Source organism: Trematomus bernacchii, unplaced genomic scaffold, assembly GCF_902827165.1.
Source record: "Trematomus bernacchii unplaced genomic scaffold, fTreBer1.1, whole genome shotgun sequence".
In the NCBI taxonomy this organism is placed as follows: Eukaryota; Metazoa; Chordata; class Actinopteri; order Perciformes; family Nototheniidae; genus Trematomus; species Trematomus bernacchii.
Window position 1 is genome coordinate 1,336,613 of NW_022987735.1, and position 19,262 is coordinate 1,355,874.

At 41.4% G+C, this 19,262-nt stretch overlaps 1 protein-coding gene across 1 annotated transcript in view; it reads left to right on the forward strand.

Annotated features, from left to right (window-relative positions):
• The first annotated feature begins 1,885 nt into the window (after positions 1–1,885).
• The window catches only part of LOC117494957 (contactin-1a-like), a 65,142-nt gene continuing 47,765 nt past the window's right edge, over positions 1,886–19,262 (forward strand). Inside the window, exon 1 of the mRNA XM_034145984.1 lies at positions 1,886–2,007. The gene's annotated coding sequence lies outside the window, so the exon portion shown is untranslated. The remainder of the gene's footprint in view (positions 2,008–19,262) is intronic.

The window sequence follows — 19,262 nt, forward strand, 5'->3', positions numbered from 1 at the left end:
GGACAGCTGGTGGGCAGGTGAGGAATGACAGGGAAGGTCTACAGAGGTATGAAAAACCTGGCAACTGAAGTCAGGACAAGATGTATTAGATAAAACCAATACATATGTATGGTATAACAGATGATGCATCAGTTATTAAATCCAATAATTGATGCATCAATCAAGTTCCGGACCATAATGATTTTTTGGCACTTGGTTATAACTTCAATATCATTTTGGAAAGACAACACACTCTGCCTTTGCCTGAACAAAACAAACATTGAGTAAACACATTACATATCTAAAGAGCTTTTTATGACATATTAAGTACGATTGAGTTTCAGAAGCTCTTATTATCAACTTCCATTAGCAGTAACAATGCTTTGATGACTCCCTGAATCATCCCTGCCTAGGCTATATAAACCAAACGGCAGACAAAGTCAGAGTTAGATCATCGAAGTGAACACAGTAAAAATGTCTTATCAAAAGAGGAGACCAAAAGAGATAAGGAAGAGTGGATATTGGACCTCAATTCGTCTGATAGCTGAAAGTCGACTTCAGATGGATGCTACTTGCAAGTGTCGATTCCAAGGTGGGCTAACTTTGCTAACTTTTACTTGGGATACGTAGCTTGTGTTTCTGCCCGCAAGAGTGGCAGAAAGATCGAGTAAGTCAAACTGTTAGCCTAATTCCTCTGTTCATTGAAAACTATTTAAATTGACAGCAACGAATTCTGACTTTAATCTCAGAATTCTGACTTTTTTCTCCCAAAAGATATTTTTGTTTTAGCTCTGAGAAAAAAAAATCAGAATTCTGAGATTAAAGTCAGAATTCTGACTTTTTTCTCAGAACAAAAAAAACTAACCATCTTCCGTACATTTGCGATAGGTAGCTAACATTTAACGTTACGCCTAGCTAACATTTACGAGAGTTTACTTGCGTTTAGGATATGCTAGCTAGCACACTTGCTATTAGCAACTTTATAGGTTAACGTTATATTGGAAACTAGCTATTGCTATCAACTGTAGAATTGCATGGATATTATTTCACAACCATTCACTTATTTAATGAAATTAGAAATAACAAGGACCTTGCCTATGAATAAAATACATTTCTGGCTGCTTATAAACAAAATAGTCAACCCTGTTCATGATTTTGACAGTGGGGAGAGTGAGTCCTGATTACAAATATTACAGATGAACATTTAGACTTTTCTATACTATTAAACTATTTTCAAAAATAAAAGTTTGCGTTTATTAATTAACCTGCCTTTTTGTGTTATTGTTTATTATTATTATTATTATTATTATTATTATTATTATTATTATTATTATTATTATTATTATTATTATTATTATTATTATTATTATTATTATTATTATTTGTTATGTGTTATGTGTTATGTGTTATGTGTTATTGCCTCAGGTAGGCCATCATTTTAGCCAGGCCGGCTAAAATAATTGGTCGTGCTTTTTACAGCGCCACGGCTTCCACATATGAACTTTTTTAATGTATTTATTGTCAAAGCATTTAATGTATTCATTGCTATCGGGATGTTAAGAGCATTCCATGGAATATAACAAAAAATGTTTCTGAAGTGAATAACCTACCCCACCTTTAACATGTTCATATTTCAACAACGAAATGTAATACAAATCTGTGAAGGACTAAACACAACTCATAAATGTCACTTTAGAAGCCAGACAAGGTCCTACACTGGGGCAAAGTCGTGTCATTTAATGTAATGCGTGTAGATTTAGAGATATTCAATGTTTTATAAGATAGCTACACTTAAATGTTTATCAGGTCATCCTCCAATGATGGAGCAGAGGAGGAAAAACGGTGGCAGCCAGACAAGAGGGTCTAGCGCCCCCTCAGTTGACAGCCATAACCCTTCATCCAATCCCGGGGACAGGACCGCTGCTCCGTCACTTTCTTCCCCGCTCTTGAGCGCCCGGCGATGCGGTGCTGAGCAGGTGTGAGCATCGTGAAGGACACACGGACGGACGCATTTGCCCTCTACAGAAGGTAAGGAAACCGGGCAGATACAGTCAAAACCGAGTCTTTGACATTATTATCAGAGAAGCCGGGCGCTGCATTTTGACAGCTCTGGGAAATCAGTGTTGTTTACAACAGACTGAGTGGGATGCACGGAGGGGATGGAGCTTGTGCAGCCCTCCGCAATGCAGAATTAGTCGATATAGGGAACTGCGTTTTATATTTTTTGTGTCGTCTTGACAGATGCAAAGGGATAATGTGTGTGCAGAATCTGACATATCGTGGCGTGGTGGGGATGATGCTGTGTCAGATCTGCTGCACATCCCACGACTTCCCTCCCAAAAGATAGTCGAGATGTATGGATATGTTGCAGCAAACAAATCTCCTTTCATGCAATAAGTCTGAGTGTTAAATGCAGCGTTTTATTTGACCACGCCAGAGGCCAGAGCCCTGTGCGTCGCACATACCGATGATTGAAACTGCCGCCTGCCTTACAGCCAAAAGATTAAGCAGCCGACGACTGTAAACACTTTCATCTGGGCGGAACTAAAACGCATGTCTTGGTCTTGTGTGGCGGTCGATTGAGGCATATGGTTCGGCTGTGTCATAATCACTGTAAGATTGAACCGTAGTGTTTAGTAATGGCCCATCGCAGGGTTAGTCAGGATGTCAGGTGCTGGAAAAGGTGTCATGGGCGCGTCCTGACTCACCAGACTGTAGGCTTCAGTGGAGAGAAACTGTTTATACTACATGTTGCTAAAGTAAAGACTTTCATAAATCCCATGTTTCGAAAGGGGGTCTTAATTATGTATTCAAATATGAAGGAAGATTTTTTACAAGTGAACTCAATAATGACAAGGTGAAAAAGGATGACTCAATCATGCACATATTCATAGGGAATCACAAAAATCCCAGATGGTTTTTCAAGTTTTAGGATATTACTTTGGCATCTATGTAGGGGGTAATTGTTTGTTGTTTTACTTGTGATCTCATAAATGAATAGTTGCATATAGCCCATGAATAACTCCCATTGGGAAGTCTATCTGCAGCTAAATGTGTTTTCCTATAACCGCATAATGTGTTGATATTAACATGCAAGTGTGGTTATGGGTTTGGCACAGCTCCCTGCAGTAGACAGCAGAGTCAGATTTAAGTCACCACAACTTATCAGTGGTCTAATGAGCTTGCAAAGCATGTGTTTAATGTAATGTAATAAATGTCAGCATTCGAGAAGAGAATTATCACATGTCAGGGGCTTGTTGTTTGCTGATCACAGTATTTGAGTTGTTTTGCTTTTGTGATGGGCAGAAATTGCTTAATCGGTGCCTGGTTTTGGGGTTATTGGTATAAGATTACCATACAATAATGTTCCTGTACAATGTGGGCTTTTATCGTAGTATAAACATGTGTACACTCTCAGATGATTTATCGATACCTGCTTGACCCCTTTCTGCTCCTGCAGCTGTCCATATAAATATCTGTGAGTAACATTTGTATTTTGCCTTATTTTTCCATACCATGCCATTCTTCAGATTCTTCTATTGTGTGTTTGTCCTGATTGAATCAGAGTCATAATATTGGCTCAAAATGTCAGAGGAATTCCTTTGCTGCCTGTCAGGTGGAGCACTTTATGAATCTTGTAAGCTCGAAGGCTGCTAATGCATCCTGTGCTGTCCTGTACCCTGAGGACAGTCCCTCTCCTTCATGCTAGGTGAGCACATTTACTCTGCTCAGAAGTAGGCTAACCAACTGCATGCAGGGCATCATCTCACATTTATACCACTTGCCCCACTACGAATGATGTTTGAATGTGGAGTTTTGAATTGTGTATTAAGCTGTTCCCAGCCAGCATTTTGGCTGTAGAGCCCAAGTGGCTTGAGGAGTCTGCATGACAAACTTTACATAACACAGCTCCCTGCAGGATGTGGCTGTTCTGTGATGCATTTCAAGGCTACAGCCTCAGCCCCCATCAGTGTCACAGTCAAATGACTCAACATAGCCGTACACTTACTTGTCCTTTGGTTAGAAGCTTCAGTTGCACACATCTGTCATGTATTGGACAGGCTAACTTCACCTGAGGCAGAAGATAGAGCTGTCTTCAACGTCCCTATATCTACTTCACCTCAGTCGTCATTTATGAACATTAGGACACACACTGCTTTAACATATCCGGTGTATGAATGTTTACTGTAAGTACGTCAAATGCATTCTGTTAAAATAATCAGCAAGACAAGGATTTTTCCATTTCCCAATTAAGTCCTTCTACAAGCTGCTTGGTGCTCAAAGCAGACATTTGGATGTTTGCCATTTAAGATTAACCAATTTTAAAGTTGTTTTAGGAGATTAGATTTGTCTTCCAGATGTCCTTTGAGCCCTGGGTGACAAATTATTGGGCAGAGAGTCAAAGCAGGATAGATCTTTTGAAAAGACTCTTTAACTGATTGGCAGCGTTGGCATTTGCAGGCAGCAGGGCGAGTTTGTTATGTGCTGTGTGTTCTGTCACTGAATGCAGTGTTGGTCACGCTGGAAAGAATATAACTGCAGACTTGTTTCATTGTTAAATTGAATGCACTAGGAGAGAATATATCCTGATGAGACAGCCTTCAACATTTATTTGCAGAAACACACAAACACTATCCCTTATTGCTGCAACTGTCTTCACTGCATGTACAAGTGCTTTTCTCCGTCCTGCTGACAAAACATGCCATGCTCTCGTCTTCATCCTTCAGTCTAGATTGCTCAGCAATTTACGCACCGGGGATCAATAGCGAGATCCACTAATGGTACGGCAGTGAGGCGGAGACATGACGTCTTCTATGTTTGCCTGGAGACAGACCTCTCCTCTGTTCATGCCTGTGGAGGAGAAAGGGTCCCAGTCCCCATCTGCCATCTCTGGCTGTCTGAATACATTTTGCACTAGACCTAGCATTGATTCTCCCACTGTGGGCGGCCCTCTGCTCTCCACAGGCATGTGACCCTCATTTCATGTGTGAGAGACCGAGCTAAGAGGAAACAACTCTCACATTTCTATCTCACTTGTTGACATTCCATTTCATTTGGGAAATGTAGCCCAAACTGTGTGGTATATTATTTTTGGTAGGCTTTCAGATATGCAAGGTTTTTCATGTTTCATCATCTGGTGATATCACTGTGCAATGTATAGCCAATACTTAAAAAAGAGAGCCATGCTGAAGTGACTTGTGAATTCATTGATTGGCAGAGTTGATAATTGGTCTGTTTTTGATATTTTTTAAAAGATTTTTTCATGCAAAAATGCCAAACACTACTGTTTTCGCTTCTCGGTAGTAAGAAAATGCTGCTTTTATTGTCTGATGTGGTAGTACATTGAATTGTGATGGTCATTTGTCAGCTTTTTAGTGATCAAACAGGCACATTCATTATCCTTTTTAACACAGCTACACTGCTTGATCTGTGAAGCACCTTACATTGTTTTGTGTAAGTCTTTTCTCTTGGTCACTTTGTTGGACTGATTTTGTTGCCAGGGCTGATGTTCTATTTCTGGTGCCACTGTTGCTTTTGCCTGAATCTAATGATCTTGCATATTTGCTCCCGGCACATCAGGAGGCTAGTTACTTTTAAAGGCAGACTCCAAATGAATCATTATTTTGTGTTTGTGTATGTGCACCATACAAATGCATGTCCATGATTAATTTCTGCCATATCTAAGATCCGGTTAAAAATACTGTCTGCATAAATGACCTCTTGTTGATTCACACAAATGTAGCACAATGCTCAAGACCAAAATAGAAATGTTTTGATATCCACTGCCGGCTTTTGTCTATTTATAGCATTAAAGCTCCCCGGAGAAAGATGTTATTCATTTACTGACAAGGTAAACAAAGTTTTTAAAGATATGGCTAGGTTGTAAAATCATCAAGAATGAATTTCCCCTAAAGATATACTTAGAGTGTATTTTATCATAGAACATTTTAATCCGTTCCTCTTTCCTTATCAGTGTGATTTTGTTTGTGATAAAATGCCGAGCTTCCTCTGCGGCTCTTACAGTTTGTCTTTCTGCCAAAGTGATGTCTCGTTCAGAAACAGATTAGTCCCCTTCCGTTAAGATAATGTTGACCGGACAAGCAGGTAGTGTTCGGAAATTGCCTGCTATCTCCCCCTGTCACTCATGGGGGAAATAAGATGACATTGATCAATGTCATTGGAGTGTTGTCTTTTAGTGGTACAAGTTGTGTTCTGTTTAGGCAACTGAAGAGTTCTACTCCTCAAATCACATTTTAAATAATATTGAAAAAGATTGAAAATAAGAGGTCACTGATGAACAGCGGAAATGATTGATTTACTGAATAATTGATGTATTGGTTCACAAGCCATCTGTGTGTGTCTAATGCGTTTGATGTACAGGTTCAGTTTTCAAAGACATTATTTGGGCTATTATAAAGAAGAATTTAAATCTGTAACTAGGTTATATTCTCAAGACTTCTCTTCTTTACTCTGATTCGCTGCTCCTTTTTTCCCCGAGATATTTATAGACTTTATAATCAAAGTAAATCTTTGGGGATTTATGAACTCAATTAGAAGGAGATTACTAATGTGTGCCCTTCGCCTGTTAATCTGTCGGTTACCAGCATGATCCTTTTACATTTTTTCAGATAATATTTGACTTCCTTCATTACAATGTCTTCACAGACAACTGTTTGTTTGCTTACAGTATTATCAGGGCCAAACCGTATCGCGCTTTCCCTGGGATGCATTCCATTTCTGCAGTTATATCTAGAGTGATTTGCTCATCAAACAGGTTATTGCATTTTGCGTGTTGTGAACTCGTAGGAAATATGTTTGTTTATAATGATGACACGCAGTAAAAGGGACGGCACTACAAGATGAGCAAGTTCAAAGGACAGTTTTCCCTAATTAAGTAGTCCATTTTAAGCATCTTAATGTGAATGGGTTTAATTAAACTACTCCTCAAAGTGTCGGATCCCCTCTTGTGTATTTGTTAAACATTTCATGAGCAGATATAGTATTACACACAGTGGACTGACTCCTCACACGGGAGTCTTGAGCCATCTGTTTTTGCATCTTCAGAGGAACAGTACGATGCATTGTTTACGCTGCTGTTGGGAAGCTGTGCAGTCATTATCTGCTATTTTGGTCCTGTAAGAGATGACTTTCATTTGCATGCAACTTGAAAATCAGTGGCGTGCATCTGATTTGTTCCCTGGGATTTCAGCCAAACCAGAGAACTTTAAAAAATCTGTTTTCGTTCCCTTTTTATGTCATTCCAAAACAAGGTTATGCACATCAGTCCAGATCATATTGATTTAGAGAGATTGTTTATGAAGACTTTTCCAGCAAGTTGCACAATTGTAAGGATGATGAAAGGATGATGGATGATGAAAGGATGATGACATTTTGGATGATGAAATGTTAGAAAAGAAAATAGGCTCCTCTGATGCTGGCAAAACCTAACCTATACAGCTATATCCCCGCTGACAGTCATTTATTCCATAATCTCCTCACGAAAAGCTAGTATTTAGTATCATTTTGAAGATTAGATTACCTCTGTATCCTTCGTCATTCATATTCTTAGAAATAGGCTGCATTGTTTTGGATTTAATCCTGTTTAATCTGTGTTCATCATGGGCTTGTGGGCGCTTACTGTAGTTCACCCGCTTGCATTGTAATCTTATATTGCTGCTGGGGACAAAGAACAAGCCCAATTGTGCAAGGAACTGTCCAATTAGGTAGGAAAACGTCTTCCTCATTGGGGCCAGGCCACTCTTGGGGCCTGTGAATAAGGCCTGTTGCTATGGTGCCGGAAGCATCTGTGGTAGACAAGAACACGACTTCACAAACATGCTAGTTCATCATCATGCCAGCTCCTCAGCTTACACCATCGCCTTTCAGTTACCATATGTTGTTTTCCATGCTATCCCAGCACATGTTGCTTCATACTGATGAAGCATCCTGTATATGGATGACAACTCTAGCCCGGTACTGGGATAGCATACCAAACTAAAGTGATGAACTGCCCACCAGTGTTTAAAATAATGAAAGAGGGGGGGATCAAAGGGTTTCTTATACTAATCACAATTGTCCTTGGTGAGAAGCATACTAGTTCTTTAGCTGGCTGACCTTTAGCCTTCTGAAGGAGGGACTGTATGTGTGAAAAGTGTAGGGAAAGAAGGCTAATCGTGGAGAGAGCCCAAAGCCGAAGGCCCCCTGGCACGTGGAGCGAATACTGAGCACACCGAGCTCTTGGGAAGTCTCATTATACATTTAGGGGCGTCCTGTTTTCCCTCTCTCTGGACAGCCGGACAGCTAAATTGTTTGTGGATCAATAGTTTAGCTTCCTACTGGCTCCACAGAGTGAGTGAAGTGCATTTAAACCCAAGAAATCCCATTACCCTTGGCAGAGAGGGGAAGCATAGCACTAGGGGCCTCAGCAAGTGCTCTTGCTTTGGCCATTATTCAGGCTCCCTGTTTGTTTACCTGCAGTGCTTCGGCTGAGACCACCCATAGTCTTATTATTCTCAATATCACATTTTCTTCGATTTTCCATGTCCTCTGCCACACAGTTTTGTCCATAAATATCCAATGTTATCAGTACTCGGTGATAACATTTTTTTTTAAGTGATGTTGTATGCTCTGTACATTCAGTGAATGCTGTCTCTTCCCGGACAAATCGATAAAAAGTTATAACGTTGTGTGAGGCAAGCTGATTGTATATTAATGCTGCTTATAATGACCGGAGCCTGGTTGCAGCCTGTCTGTATTGATTCAACACTTATTTAAAATGCCTGTTGTTTTTCCTTTCAACTCTTTGGCTACAGTATGTAGAAAGAGAGAGTAAAGGGATGAAGAGAGAAAGGGGGGTGGGGGTATAATGAGAAACGTCAAAAAACAAAACATTTGGAGCTTTCCCTTCATTCCTTAGATCAGTGAAACCAGAAATAAAGGATGTGGCTGGTGCCGGCTCTGGGCTGCGGGCCGCCGCTGTCCTCTCCTGGCTCTCGTTTGTGTGGCGCTGGTCAGCCTCCGAGCTACTGGGCTCAGGGCTGCATGGCCACATGAAGAGCCCATTGATGTGGGCAACATTAGCATTCGCTGTAGGCGAGCACGACAAACAGGTTGGTTTTCCGTTTCACACTAACAAACCTGTTCTCTCTGGGATCCTCTCAAAAGGTCTCAAATCAACCCCTCTTGTTGCATTGCTAATGAGTGTGGATAAAAGAGGTCAAAGAATGTAGGCCTCTCCAGTCCAAGCAGTGTACTCCCGCCAGCTGCATCGTCAGGAAATACTGTCACATCTGGCTCACAAACTCACAAGGTGATGTAACTATCTGCGTCATGTTTTCTGTAAGTGCTAGTGGGACAATACTGCAGCTCTAATAGCTTCCGACAAACTACCCTAAAAACGTCCCTGTTCTTTTCGGTTGGCATATCATTATTCAGATCGGAACCCAGCATTCGGAGGGAATCTGGCTGACTTATGCATGAGATTTGTGCACTAATTATTCTGCAGATTCCTTTCCTTGGCTTGGTTTGTAGCTGCAGGAGCTTTTGTTGCAATCTGCTAATTCATGCTGCTCAAATGATCCTCACGATTTGACTTAGCAACAGCAAAATTGCCCCCAAGAAGAAGTGGCTAATATTACCCCGTGAAAAATAACACATGTAGTCCATCTCTATGTTTTAATTGGGCGACCATGAGTCACACTAATGCTTGAGCAAGTCGTACTGAAGCCAAGAGAGAGAGGTCGAAGGCGCGAAAGAAGCAAAGGGACAGTCGGGGATGCCAGCTTACTAATTACAGATCTTTTTCTCATCTCATGTAGATTTGTAGACTCACTGTAGAGAAATGTATATAAACAGTAAAGAGGCAACAGATAATGAAGGTGCGACTGAACAACACAACACCCCTTATTATTCTCATTACTGGCTGTCTAGACTGAGGGAGGTGCTAGCAATCACAACATCAACTCCCTGCTCAATGGAAATAACTCACATTATTCTATGGAGAGAAATAAGCCATGCATGCATATTAATATGGCATTTGTTCAGCTGGACCATGGCAAACCTCCATACTCTATGTGTGGGCCTGGTGTTGAAATGTGCCCCTAGTAGCGGCCAGTGTATCTGGTTGGATTATTCATGAAGAAGGTGTAAGGACAGTGAGTGGAGGAAAGGGCATCCAGAGGTGAATCTGACTGCGAACAAGGGCACTGAATCATTTTTTCCCCTGTCTCCTTTCCAAACACACACACACACACACACACACACACACACACACACACACACACACACACACACACACACACACACACACACACACACACACACACACACACACACACACACACACACACACACACACACACACACACACACACACACCGTCCTTTGCAGTACTACAGTATGACTCTTATCTGTAACACACAGCTCCACTCATGCTGCTCACACAGGGCCGTAGTGTGTAGAGGACAGAAGGAGCGAAGGGCACAGTGTCACAGTCAAGCAAGCACACACACACACATGCACATGCACAATGGATAGAAAGAGGAAGGGGGGGGGTATTTTTCTTAATTCCCCTTCAACAGAGGACAACAAGACCAAACACTGCTCTTCTATATGACTGAAGGGGGGTGAAAACTACTGTGTGTTTAGAGAGACTGCTGGAGCACTTGATGTTATTCACATTGACCCATCCAACTAGATTATGAATTGATTTCGGTACAGTGAAATGAAAAGGTTGCAAAAAAGGAATGCACAAACTAACTGTATACATTGTGCATGAAGATAAATGACATATGAATCACATTTCCTACATAGGTTTTTCAAAGAGAGTAGTATAATGGATGAACATTGCAGTAAAATGTCAATACACTTCTTATTAGATAAATAGTTTGTGGAACGTTGAGATGATTGATAACACTGTTATGTCTGTCTGTTGAGAGCTTGCAGCTGGAGCCAGGTACCCCGGTTAGCTTAGCATGAGCCTGGAAGCAGGGGGGAAAGCCAGGCTCTGTCCAAAGCAAAACAACAAATAAGAACAAAGTCTAAATTTGACAGTACTGTGTTTAAATGCTATTTATTGGGCAGGGTCAGTGACTTTTTGAATTCCTGTAATCACTATGAAGTTGCCAGGCAACAAGCAGAGGGGCCAGATTACATTTTAGCGAAGCTAGGCCACATGAACATGGACATTTTGCAACTATTTAATGGTACGATATATTTCTAGCTAAGTCCATGCAATAGGTGATTTGCTTGTTACAGTAAGTAAACAATATAAATGTGTTGAGTGTCTTATAGCAGGAGTAAATGCTGCTAAGTAAGGCAGCAAGAATCATGACAAATATAAACTTTAAAAAAAGTTATTAAATGAATGCTTGGTGCTACAGTTTTACTTAAGCACTTGCATGAATAAAAGTCAACAAGAAGTAGGCGAAGGGGCCCTGTGAGTACTCTTAAGGCAGTCAAGCAAAAGCATCTATTTGCAGCATAATATATGAACAGTCTCTTAACCTACATTAGCTCCCTTGCTGCTACTGTGAAGAACACAAGCTTGATTGGAAATGCTGTAAACCCTGTATCTGCGTGGGTTGTTATCAGAGCTGTGTCTTCAGCAGCAGTCAGACTGCATTGTGGGCAAACAGCTTTATAACAGTGGAGAGATGATTTCCTTATGATAACGTTGTGATCTGAATGCCATAAAGCTCCCACACACCTGTATCTGCTTACGTCTGACACAGACATAAAGTCAGGATGTACCGATTTAGTTTTGGAAATGTCAATGTTTAAAGAGAGAGCACTTCAGCCTTATCATAGTCGCAGAGTTATCTACTGTAAAGAGTTGTTAGATCATGGTCTGGCGTCATGACTGAAACACTTTTTTTTCCTTCTGTTTTGCTCTGTTTTTTTTAAGTGGGCACCTGTTCTGTCTTATAAGCCATGATCACATGGTGTGACTTGGCTAACAATCACCACATGACTCAGGTCTTTGCCCAGGCTGTGCTCATTGTCAGTCGGCACACACACTGCTCTCCAACCGGCCGTCTGACTGTGGCCATGTGCTCAGCAGTAAACACAGGTGACTCTGGACACAGTGTTCCGGACGTGAACGTATACATGTGGAAGGCCTGGTCCCTATGGAGTGTTTATCCTGCAAATATCCCTGCACTGAAGAACAGAATATTTTAATTAATACAAAGAAACCTCCAATGGAGAAACAATTACTTGGATAGTCTGTTCACACTCTGTAATATATCGGCAAATAACATCTTGGCCCGCTGTCACACTCAGGTTTCTGGCAATTTAAATAATAGCTCATGCTGACGGTTTTAAATAGTAAATGCAGCTTTTCAAGGAGAACTTGAGTGCCAAATAACAGGGGAATATGATTTTACACATAAATGCACCCATTGAGAGGGACTGTGGAGCTTGCAGTGGCACAAGAAGTGGAGGAAGACTTCCTGATGGGCAGGCATGAATATGCATGGCACTGCTTAAAAGCACTGGCACACTGATACAGTATGGCAGTCAATGGATTCACAGAGCAGCCTTTGTCTTGTGTGCTTTCAACTCTGGAGGAGGTGTCTGAACCTCTTGTGTGAACTTTCAGCCCCAGAGTGCCTCTGCATAAGTATCGGAAAATCTCTAATCCTGCTCAACATCTTATAAATGCAATGAGGATCCTTAGTGTTAATTATATTTCCTCAGTCACAACATAATGACTTATTTATCAGTGAGATCGTAGGGTGTTTACATCCCTCTAACCAACTTGAATTATGACATTTCATTTGGGGATTCATTAAGTTTGATTTGGTTTAATGAATTAGCTAAGTAATTGGTAAACAACTAGGCATGTGTCTGGTGCACTTGAGATCTGGTATTATGTTGTCATAAACATTGTGTGGTCTGTACGTATTCTAGACAGGCACCAAAGCTGTTCAGAGACCAAGTGGCAGGGGATTTGTTTCTCTCCTTCTCATTTCCCCGAAATAATGTGTCATCCATACACAACTGCCTTGAAGAGAAATGTTAAAATATGAAATATCAAGAGTAAACTAATATCTGTGTAGCTTGCTATCAAGTTCTTAAAGCTGCAAATTGGTCCACACTACCCTTGGCAATAGGGCTGCCGTTGCATCAAAGCTACAGAGGCATGGGGAGTTACAGTAACAGCCACACGGGCTTCTGCAAATTAAATGATCGCTCCCAAAGCTTCAGCACGTCCAGCGCAGGCATAAATCTCGCTGCCTTTCTCATGGCTCTGTTTTCATCTGCTCTTCGACAGTCTGTTTGTAGCTATGAGCTTTGACATGATAATGTGAGTGAAGCTGCGGGTCTGGCTGTTGGGGCGGATCCAGACGCATTGTTCTTGTGCAAACATACAGCAACACACTGATTATGGAAAAGAAAAACCTAAGACATCAGAATGTGTATACTAGTTGCCCACTGCATAGGAATTTAAGACTTTATTGTCATTGCCTCAAATATACATTCAAACTTTGGTATGCCGCATACATTGTCTTACTGTGAAAACATCATATTGCAACGAATGCACAGCTTGAAAGTACCTCTAAAAAAAACTTGATTTAGTCATTTTATTTGCCAAAAATACCGTGTTTAGCTCGGTTTGGCTTTTTGCATTTTGAAATGATATAACTTTGACCTGGTTAAACATCTTTATATTCAGTGGGAATAAATGGGCTCGGGCTGAGAGCCACAAATTGGCTAGGGTAGACACAAAGTAAACATTATCTTTTTAGGCTTTTCTCGGGCTGTGTTAACAATAAGTAAAGTCTAGAATAAACCCAGACTTATCCTTTCTTTGTGGGAAACAATGGAAAACATAAGCAATGAGAGAAAGGAGGCTTTCTCTGTAATCCTGCTAATTATGTGGTGCCATGATACCGGGGTATCAGCCCGGTATTAACTAATCGATATTGTGCTATTGATCCAGCCGCTCTGACTCAGATTTACCTGAGCTTCACTGACGAACATCGATTTATCTCCTGATGGATTCCATTTCTCAGGATCTGTGTATTCTAACACACGAGCGAATTGATTTATAAATGTAAATGATTATCTGGTGGCTCGCCCACCTCCACAAATACTTTGCTGTATCTCTTGCAGTGAAAAGCATCTTGTTTGGCCTGTGACCATCACTGACTGACTCACTTCTCATATTATTCCCATCTGCTTGGAAGGTACATTTTTACAATCAATATTGGCAGCTGGTGAAAAGTCCACCAAAGTGTTGATGCGGGGAAACACTTGTCTCTTCAGCTGACTTGCACTTACAGTGCAGCGCTCACACACTACACACCCACACACTCACCCTTTAGTTGCTGGATTTCTGAGAGAGCTGAAGAAAAGTGTGTGGAACAGAGGATTGTTTGATTTGACTTTGTGTCAAACCTCTGTGGAGGAAGGTAAAGATTACAGCCAATCCACACATACAGCTCTGTGTCTGCTAATAGTCCCCACTTAAAAACTCCTCCGCCGAAATCTTTTGACCTGCAGTTTGTTCAAACAGTCTTCTGAGCAGACGTGGATAATGAAGACAGAATAGCCCAGAGATGAGATGTTGCTTATGAAAAGGTAAAGGAAAGAGTGGGCAGTTATCTGGAAATGGACACTGTTCTATGATTAGGTTAATGCTTTGATGTTCAGCAATAATGAAAAGGCAGCCTGGTGTTCACTTCCATTCTGTTTCATTAGAATGAAAGGGATCAGGATTAGTTTGTAGTGTCACATATATGCATAGATTTATATGTAATTATTATGCATTGACAGGGCTCAAATATATGCAAAACATGTAGAACGCTGCCTTAATACCTGGAAATGTCAACATTCAAAATGTCTCAATATTAAAATAACGGTCCCTTGCCATTAGTAATCCTCTATCACAATATTGATTTATTCTTTAACTCGATTTGTGTAAGGATTCAGATTGAGCTGTGCTGTGTGAAACAGATGACTGGAGCCAACACCCCTGGCAGCAAAAGTGACATTTTAGCATCCTTATACTGTGTTGTTCCATCTGTATTCACAGCTTTATGCCGTATTCATGAGCAAGAGCGGCCTATACAGTAGCATAATGACACTGCTGACTTGTATTCTTATACACACATGCTCACACACGCGCAAAGAAGGGGACCCAGAGGAGCCAGCCAGCAGTAGCAAAATGTGTGTTCCCATCGCCTTCTGGCAATCTCACCCCTAATATATGAGATTCTTTCTCTGGAGTGGAAAAATAGGTCTGACACTTCATTAGCAAATAAGGTCACAGACAGCAAAGAGCCCAGGTCCCACGTTTATGTCTCCCACTGTCCTTGAGATTTTACACTCTCCCTCTCTCTCTCTTTGCAAAGCCCTCAAATGCAAACATGCACAATATAAACACAACATGATCTCTTTCCCTCTTACAATAGCTAATGGAAGTGTACACTGAACACAAGGCTGTCTGTTCATTATTGCTGTACATTGAAGCCCTTAGCTTAATCATATAAAAGTGCCGGTGTACATCTAAACTCTTGGCTATTCTGTCTTCGTTATCTACGTCTGCTCAGAAGATTGTTTGAACTAACTGCAGATGAGAAGATTTCAGCAGAGGAGTTTTTAAGTGGGGACTATTAGCAGACACAGAGCTATTGTAAGTGTGGATTGGCTGTAATCTTTACTTTCCTCCACAGAGGTTTGACACAAAGTCAAACCAAACACTCCACTGCTTGATTTATGTGTTTTTTGTGGGGCTTTTTCAGAGAAGTCCAGCAACTAATGGGTGAGGGAATAAGGGCGTGGGTGTGTATTAGTTGTATGTGCGCGCTGCATTGTGAGTGCAAGTCAGCTGAAGAGACAATAGATCCTGTCCCTCTTTGATAGCAGTTTAGCAAACATGTACCGATTTCAAATTTCAAAATGGGAATATTTTCTGGATAACAAAACCTCCTATGAAATATCACTTTGTATCCTAGTGATTTGTAGATAGTAAAAAAAAAGGCACTTTTTCTGACATTCAATGGACTAAGAAATCAATTGACTAGGATTAGGATATATAAATAGGCTAATGGATAAAGTGTTATATCATTATACCTTGCTGTGGTATTTGTTTATCCAAAAAATGTGTGTTTGCATGTACTGGCCAAAGCTAATACTATCTTGTTATAAAATCCATAAATGCTTTTTCATTTGTTGTGCACAGAAAATGTACTATATCACAAAATATATTGCTGTTTTGTTGTAAAGAGCGAGCCACTATGGTAGAAATGTATCAATAGCTGAGCCTTATACATAAATTATAACTATAAGAAGCTGTAGCATAAAAAGAGATGAAATATATATCATTTACCATTACCCTATTATCACCTCATCAAACCGGCTTGAAAAGTTGTTTTCTTGACATATTTCCTCTTGTCTCTTTGCATCGAGCCGCCTACTTTACATTGTATGTGTTTTGTTCAGCGAGCATGAAAATTGCCCTATTTAATGACACCCTCCCATGTTGCTCAAGATGCAATGCCTCTTGAAGTACTGAGGAGAACTCACTGACCCTTCCTCTAAAGGCTCCTAACCCAGTAGAACATGTCAATTTAAGTGAGCAACATATTTGTGGTTTATTCCTATTGTACTGGACATTGTTGTGTGCTAATGCTGCAGGGCACAAGTGATTGTCTGTCCAGTCCTAAAAAGAGCAGCATTGTGCCTCTGAGACATGTCAGTCACTTCAATGCCAATGTTGACCTATATATGAAGGCCTGGGTCAAGGGAGGGGCAGGCTACCCACAGCATAGGGCAGAGCTCTAGTTTAGTGAGCCTTAATGTAGCGCTCGGTGACACGACATGCGTCAGACTGTGGCACACATTGATCGCTAACGGAGACAGAATTTCTGTGGTACTCAGGCAAATTCTTCTAGCTGAAATAATTGTGTGTTTTTCTTCTCCGTTTGTTTTGTAACACGGCCACTGCCTTCTGGGTGAAAATGACACGCATAAAAACCTCACATTCACTAAAGACTCACTATCCTCTCTCTTGCTCAATCTTTTCCCTACGTCTTCCCCTCCCATAAATACTTGCAGATACACTTCCAGGTTGGATATTGGGATTTGTATGCATGTTAAGTTGGACAAAGCAGAGAGATGACGAGAGAAGATGGACTGACACCCCAAGGATGCAGAAAATTCTGTGTGACTCTAAACCTTATTATCTATGCCTTGATGACTCCTCATGGTGCAGGAATCAATACAGCCTGACGGGCTCCAGGGGCACAGGGCCCACTACAGGAAGCGAATGTCTCCAAACTATCCATTATGGATGAGAGGAGTGTAAGGGTGGGAAAAAAAGAGCAGGAGAATGAATGTTAGACAGGGCCATAAGAGGGGGATAAGAGGGTGGGAATACAGGAAGTGGAAATGGGAGGGAGGAAGAGCTGATGTACAAAAGGAGAAAGGGAGAGGAAGATGGGGATGAAGGTGAAGATTGCAGCAGGGCAGCAGGGAGCCTTGCAGCTGTTTTTGTTTTGTTATAGCTCAGCTGCTTCTCTTTGGCTGGCTCCTGCTGTTCCTGCAGCGCGGCTGTAATGTGTATTTCCAGCTGAGGGGATGGACGCAGACAACAGCATTCTAAATTAAATTGCCTTCTTCCCTCCCTCCTATAGTCTGTTCTCACCCCTGCATCTTTTTGTATTATGTATTTTTCTTTTTCTCCTCCTCACAGCAGCAACATCTCCCCATGGTGCATACCGTTTTCTTCTTCCTTCTCTGTCCCTGCTGTCATTTGTTTTCCTCCTCACCGTGGCTGCCATGCTTTCTGGCCATATACCCTGTAACCACTCGCACATGCAACCCCAGCCCCCTCCCCTTTTTTCTTTCTCTCTCTCTCTCTCATCACTTTCCTCTTTCCTCTTTCCTCCCCCTCCATTGAGTTGTGAGGTCACAGCTGGGGAGCCCTATGATTTGACAGCTAAATGTTTATGTGAGTGTGCATTTGTGTGTAAGTGATGGAGAGGGCTCCTGTGCCGCTGAGTGGCTCTGATAGAAGGGGGCAGGATGCCATGAGTAGCAGTTGCTAACCAGCACTAGCAGACTTGTAGTTTATCTTGAGGTGAACTGTAGCAGAGATATACAGCTGGCTCCACGGCTGCCAAACCCAACGCTAGCAGGACTGCGGCTGCAGCAGGCGTATCGGGGTGCAAGCTGCACCTCAGGGTGTGTGCTCGGGGACAGAGGTGGGTAGTGTGGTGGGCTCGCTGTTTGGTTTGTGTGTGTGTGCTGTGTGAAGGAGCCAGAGCAGGGTGGAGAAGTTTGCTAGCTCTTTTTGGGGTATTGTAAACTGTGTGTGTCTATGTGTATGCCATGTGTGTTCTGCAGCACAACCCAACTCTGCTGGCTCTGTCATTTTGTCCTCTGCAGAGGGAAGAGCTCATTATCTGCCTCTAAGAATGAAACATCCTGCCTCAGCACTGCAGAACTGAGAGGAGAAACCTATTGAAGCATTGTATGCTTGCTCTATGTGTGTGTGCATGCCTGGTCACTGTGCATATGTCTGTTTACAGTATAGGTTGTTAAAAGGAAATGATAGGTGGGTTTCCCAGTATGTGTGTTGTATTTTCTGTTCTGTGCATCATGCAAGTCATGTTTACATGTTTCCTAATTGAGGCATAACTTGCACATGTTTGAGCCAACAAGGGAATTAGTTAAATATTCATTGCTTGTTTTCCGTCTTTTTTGCATATGACTACTGTACGACTAACATAAGTAGTGAGTTATTTGTCCTATATGCCCAGTGTAGCCTATTAATGCAAATAACGGTCTAGCTTAATCGTCATGTATGCTGCTATAATGTTATGCCCTATATGTGCATTGCTCATCCATGTATGTTGTGTTTAGTACTTGAACAGTGTTGGAGATGTCGCTCGTGGCCATGGTTTTTTTTCCAGTTCAGAAGCTGCTTCACACCATACGATGAGAGTCTCTATGACCTTTCTGTAATTACTTTATTTGCATAATTTGATGTCATTGGGCTTATGCCATCAGCCGCCGAATGACATGCTCCCCCTTACACTCAGAAATCAGCCTCGGTGCCTCTAAACATACTATAAAAGCCAACCCTGCATGTGCATAAGGTATTATTATCAGTAGGTTATGGTTATAGATGGATCCTTTTCAGCCACATGAGCAAACTGCATATTAACCCAAGGTGAAAAGACTTTGGCTTGAATTTGCCAAATGTGGCTGCTAATTAAAGGCCATAGAAACCCATTTTCTTTATACCTTCTTACTATAGGTAATGGGTTTTA